The sequence below is a fragment of the Corapipo altera genome, unplaced genomic scaffold, assembly GCF_003945725.1.
Source record: "Corapipo altera isolate COAL_440 unplaced genomic scaffold, ASM394572v1 47, whole genome shotgun sequence".
Classification (NCBI taxonomy): Eukaryota; Metazoa; Chordata; class Aves; order Passeriformes; family Pipridae; genus Corapipo; species Corapipo altera.
The window spans coordinates 9,915,643-9,922,016 of NW_020884897.1; the positions used below are offsets into that span (position 1 = coordinate 9,915,643).

At 40.2% G+C, this 6,374-nt stretch overlaps 1 protein-coding gene across 2 annotated transcripts in view; it reads right to left on the reverse strand.

Moving 5' to 3' along the window:
• The window catches only part of GALNT11 (polypeptide N-acetylgalactosaminyltransferase 11), a 48,770-nt gene that overhangs the window by 41,346 nt on the left and 1,050 nt on the right, over positions 1-6,374 (reverse strand). Inside the window, exon 1 of one of the 2 annotated variants that reach the window (XM_027648504.1) lies at positions 194-268. The exons of the other annotated variant lie outside the window; for it this stretch is intronic. The gene's annotated coding sequence lies outside the window, so the exon portion shown is untranslated. Of the gene's footprint in view, positions 1-193; positions 269-6,374 lie in introns of those variants that run through there. 2 annotated transcript variants of the gene reach the window in all.

Here is a 6,374-nt window from a genome sequence, read left to right on the forward strand (position 1 = left end):
AGGGAGCTTACAAGGTCAACTACAGACAAGTAAGCTGCTTAATACCTTTTCTAAATGTTTAAAATCCACTTAGCTGCTCCTCACATTTTACGTCCGCAAAGCTCACCCAAATAAGAGTAAAAAACGCAGATTCATGCAAAATAATTAGATCAGCCCCACTTCTACGGGGAGAGCTGAACCGTAGAACCCTCACCTTCTTCCAGAAGAGTCGGCACTGAGGCAGCAGTGCAAGGTTACGCGGGGAAAGCACACAGACTGCAGCAGCAGCAGCCAGATCCAGTCGGTGTCTTCATTCCCAGCGAACAATAAACCGCTGAGCCGGAAACTTTAACGCTTTGTTGTTTGCAAGTCCCAGCTGGGAATGGGGTGACAAATAAGGGTTTCCCTATGGAAACAGGTCACTTTGGATGGGTCTCAGGACACCAACGCTGCATGGTTATTTCTCATTTGGCTGCATACACTGCCCCAAAGGCACCGATACATTTTAATATGTTTGGTATTATTTTTCATCTCTCTTTTATTCTTTTTATTTTTTTCCCAGCTGATGCGTGATCTGTATGGATCCACGGATTTGGCAATATACACGTGGTCATTTTTCTGCCACTCATTAGAGAAGCAAATTAATGAGTGGCATTATAATATCAATTGATTAGACTACAGTAACGCTAAAGAAAATTATCATTAAGTTGTACAAAAATGTCACTTCTAAAAGTTCCTTCACTCCTCATTTTCCAAATCACTAGTAACTTCACAAGATTTCCATATTTTGACTGAAGTTTTCTAGGTATGTTTGCTGTTCATCTTAAGAAATCTTCACCAAAAGAGTTTTGGGCTTTTTTCCATCCTTTTACAAGCAAAGTGAAAATAAAGTTTCCAATTCCAAAAAAAAAAATTAAAAATATTTTTTAAAAAAATAAAATTAAAAAAAACCAACACCAAAACAAAAAACACACAAAAACAAAACCAAAAACCGGACTTCATTTGTACAGTCCTCCTGCCAAAAAAGCTGGCAGCAAATTTGGCAGTAAAACAGACCTCACTTCAAGTACTTCTGAGTAGGAGAGTGGTGAAAACTGAGGTAACCAATCTCAGTTTTAAACCTGTGGCTACTGACCACGGACACTGCACTTGGCACAAGTTCTGCAGCATCTCCCAGAAGACACCTACCATCCACTTGTACAGAACTCAGTACTGATATCAACGGCTGTATACAAAAAAATACACAAAAAACATCTGCCAACTCACACTTCAAACTTCAAAAGACTCTACCTGAACAGGTACAAAATGCAAAACCACTGCAATTAAGTTACTATTAGTACTACAGAATTGTAAACTGTTGGAATGAGAATGGTTATGCTGCAGTTTACCCTGCAGCATCAGATTACAGAATTCCTAGACCTCCAAACTTACTCCCCACAAATCCTACCAGTCTACCTCATTTCTCTTTTTTCTGCATGGTTTTCCTTTCCAATATACAGCAACTTACATAAAAATACATTAAGATGTCCTTGCAATTTCATTGTTAGACCAGGAGCAAACACTTTTACAGAGCCTGAGTAATGCATATTAACATATAGAGATAATATTTGTTAAAAAAATAAACAATAGATGAAATAGCCTCAGAACTAGGGGTGAGGTTAAAACCAGTTACAGTTTAAATCCCCAAACTGCCTCTGATAGGAAAATATTTAACTCATTCTGAACTGCTCAGAGTTCTTAACCCTGTTACATTTCTCCATGTAGAAATGGTACTATCTTAGAGACAGTACTAAGAGATGGTACTATCTTAGAGATTTCCTCCATATATCATGTCCTGAGGTTTTCCAATGGATGCTATCACTAAAAAAACAGTAGAAGTGAAAAAATACTAAAAGCAGGAGTTGAGTTAAATTGAATTCAATGTCCAGTTGCATTTCTCATGTCCAGAAACAAAGGTCACTTGGAGTTTTTCACCTCAAGCTTTAGCACAGAGCCCGCAGTATCCACACCACTTGGAACTTTCATTTTTCCCCAGCAAGAAAGTCTGAGATAGACCAAAGCCCTGCAGTCTTCTTGCTTTGGATCCATTTTCAGACCAGAAGCTTAAAGTAATTTCTCTCTTCTTCTTTCATTTTTTCACTAATGTCTCCAGCCATCAATACAAGAGAGGAATCCTAAGGATATAAACCTACCACATGTTCTCTTCAACTCCCTGACTGTACCAGGACACCTGTACAGGTATCAGACTGACCCACGGGTTGTTCTGGTTGAACTATTTGCTCTACGACAGATTTTGATGAGATTCTTGGCAACTCAGTGTCTTCTCAGCTTTCCCCTATAAAACCTGATGCATTAAGGCAAATACTTTGATTTTTGGGTTAGAATAAGCCACTAGCAGAAAGAGATTTTTCACTATCTGTAGGGAGAGAAAACTTCAACAAGTTATGCCAAAAATTCCCTTTCTTTGTCTTTCATTCCTTCTCCATGATCATACAGACTCAGTCTCTCCTTCTCCAAAGAAATCCCTTTGAGGAAAGAGTTGTGGACCACTCCTTTTCCATCCCCTCTTGGTCACTTTTCTTCTACTTATCTATTGCCAATGTTTCTACTGGGAAAACATACTCAGGATTTTGATGTTGAAATCACGGATGTTGCAACAAAATGAATAGCAGATCAAAAATACATTTTCCCACTTCACTTGGAGCCGTGCTTCCCAACACACTGCTAGCACGGAAGGCTAATGTGCAATCCAGAACTTGGCCTTGTCTCGCTTCACAGGAGATGAGTCTTGGCATCTGCTGACACCAGAGATAAGGCATCCATGCTAAGTGACAAAATTAAGGTAGTCCAGGAAACAGAAGACTAAAGAGACATTTCTAGAAAACATATTCAATAACAGATATGAGAAGCATCAACAGAGACAGTGATATCTGTTGGTTTTGATGTTACTTAAGGAACTGGCAAAATAGTCAAAACACCTACAAAGATTGATTCATAATGGGTTATGAATCAAGACAGGACAGTTTGTGCTTCCTGGAAAAGGATCTCTGTTTTAATTACGGGCACCTCCAAGGTTTAAAACATCTAATTAAACCCTTGTCTGCACAAGAAAATCCATGTCATTTAGCCAAGCAACATTTAGATGGTTTTATATAAACTAAAAAGACCTCCACAAACACGCTCTAACTCTCATTAAGCATTTGCTTAAATCAGTTTGGCACATAGCAACCCTGTACTGAGGTGCCTTCCTCTCAGCATGCCTCTGCAAGTTTATTAGCTTAACTTGTCAATTTAAAATTCAACTTCTTAAATGGTGTGGTGCCTCATAGTTGAAGTCTTAAGAATGACAAGAAGTTAAGCAGTTACCTCCCATCAGCCTCTCTACAGCATTTCTTCATGCACATATTCCTTCCCTCTTGTGCAGCAAGACAAGTTATTTTTGTCCAGGTAGCCTGCTCCATGGCAAGAGAGGCTGGAGCACAACTGTGAACAGTCACCACAGCAGAGCTGAGAAGGTAAAACCTGCCAGTCACAGCAAACCTTCAATCTCAGAAATGCAGAACCTGCAATGCCACCCCTGCCATGAGAGAGAAAACCACAAGAGCTCAACTGCTCCAAATAAAACTTAGAGACAGCAAAGACACCAAAGACCCGTGAGCAGTGTGGGGTGGTGGGCTCTGGACTCCTCCTTGGCCTGCACACCTATTTCTTGCTCACACTGGAAAGCACAGAGCAAGCAGTACCAAGTCCTGAGGTTCCCTGTATCAAGGATCTCTTAATTAGTGCAAATAATGGAAAAGCTTATTCACCCCTGAGCACTGGGTTCCAGTTTCAAACATGCAAAGGATCTGGCTGCCAAAATCCCAGACTGCACAAGAAAGGACTGAGATACAACTCATCACTCTTACAGGTATTTCACTCTGCACTCTACAGTTTGGTAACACCATCAGTCGTTTAATCGACAGATTTAGTATCATCTCATGGGAAAAGTTCAGAAGTTCATACAACAAAATATCTGAAATTAAATACACTTGATGTCAATTTTTGAATAAAACAGTACAATCAGCTTCTCAATTTTCCACCTCTTTTGCTGCAGTATATTTCTAGTTTTTACAGAGTTTTCAAACAGAGTATTTACAATAATTATTACACAATGCTGACTCACATGAGAAACATGCTAGAACACGGCTGAAGGATGTGGTGCACACTATTAACTTACACCAAATGAGCTGAACAAATGCTTTCACTCATGGCTGAACAGCCAAGGCCTTTGTACTGACAGTACTTTATACATTAACACAGTAGCTGCAACAGCAGATTTATTCATCTCCATAAGCCACCATATGTTTTGAAAAGAAACTTCAGATAAGAAGTTTATCTACCTCCCACACTCTAATGGGGATTGAAACAGACTTCACCTCTGCAATATTTTTTGAGAAAGAAAAAACAAATTCATTTCTGACCTTGAAATGCGTGAACATACTTTTGCTCTCCAACAGCAAGTAACATAGTTGTATTGCAACACCTTGTCCAAAATGAATGGTATTAAGGGAAATTACTTGATTTTGGGGATACCTGTAACTGCAGTATCACCTACCCAGGCAGATGGAACTGCTTAGGAAGTCGACAAGCAACTGTCACAGAAAGGAACTACTGTAATTTTTGAAAGTTTTACCTTTTCCCTTCAGCTGGAAGTCTTCCTTTACCTCTCTGCTTCAGTAATCAACACAGTGCCAGACCCAGCCTGACAGCTGCTCAGCCTGCAACTGTTCTACAGGACCTTCCAAGGCAATGTAAATGCAGAATGATCCTCCCTCTGTTCTTTTCACCTTACAGTATGCTGTTCTTTCTTGCTGGAAGAGCCAAAATCCCCACTTTTACTAACTGCTTCTCATCTCATCCATGTGACCCACACCACACACATGCCCTATACCTACCATTAAAAATTTGAGGAGTTCATCACTTACTATGGGGAAGCATATTTTGGACAGATAAATTTTCAAAATACTATCAACTCATCTTTATTTCCCTTTCCTTGCCATTTCAGGGCTTTCTGCCTCCTAAAATGCTTGAATCACACCTACTGTTACTTTACATCACTATGAAAATGATGATCAGATTGATCCTTTCTCATAAACTACTGTCACAAAGCAGCTTGTCAGGAACTCTATCCAGAGTTACTTCTATGCATAATGGAGTATTGATTTCCATCCTTTGAAAATGTGATTAGATAGTAGAAGACAGGCAACAGGCCCTGAAATCTGCAGTCAGACTCTCTGACACCAGAACACACACCACTTAGCATGCTGCTGTCCTCATCTGAGGCTGAGAGAGGAAGGCTCATTAGAGCTGCACTGTTATTTCTTTCCTTCCCTGCTGCAGAAGAGCTCCTAAAACTCTGCAGGAGCTTATCTTACCCAGAGATGAGGAAAAGCTTATGCAGAAGGCATGCAGTTCTTCAGACACAGTTATACTGGGGGAGGCCAATTGCCTGTTAATCAAAAGCCTCTTATCTGGAACCACCTGGACATTTATGCTGTTCTAAAATGAGGCCTAGGAATCCCAGCTGGACTATTTCACATATTTAAAGGTTCTCTACAGGGCAGAAACATACTGTCAGGGAGAGGTTGGTACCATCCTTTCCTGGGCAGAGCCTGCACTTGGATCAGCTTAACCTAATCAGAGATGTCTGGGAACAGTTGCCTATTAAGATGACATCAATATGAAAGAAAAAAAAAAAAAAAGCAGACTCTAGATCACTAAGCATTCAAGAATACTTAATGTCACTTACAGAATACTTTTTTTAAGGACAATACATTTTCCAGGAAAAAAAGGGCAGCATATTGGCATAATGTTGACAATCCTGCCCACCTGCACAATTACTGTGCTGGCACCGAGAGATTTCACCATTCCTTCAAACTGAAAGCAATGCTCCAAATACATGGGACCAAACGGATAAAGCACTGATTGTTTACAGAGCTGCAACAAAGTCAGGTCGTGAGATTTTTTTTTTTTCCTTTGGAAGAGTAGGGGCTGCACTTTACATCTAATTATACAGTAAAGTTCTATAAGGTCTATTGCAGCTGCCCTGCAACTGATATTGAAAACAGCTCAAGATACTGTTTGGCAGAGATGCTGCAACAGACAACACCAGTGTTTTTAATTACTCTCAACTCCAGTTTTAAGGCTGACACATATGAGGAGACTATTGAACGTGAAGCAGCTGTCTGGACAGGTAACTTCTGAACACAGTGTTTGATTCCAGTGCCACATCACAGCAGAGAATTCCAACCTGCTAAGCTCCCCACTGCCAGTGGCACAGAGCTTTTGGTTGCTTACTCAGATCCATCTGCTTTCTCGCAAACAAGGGACCACGGAACCTTTATTCTGCCTTG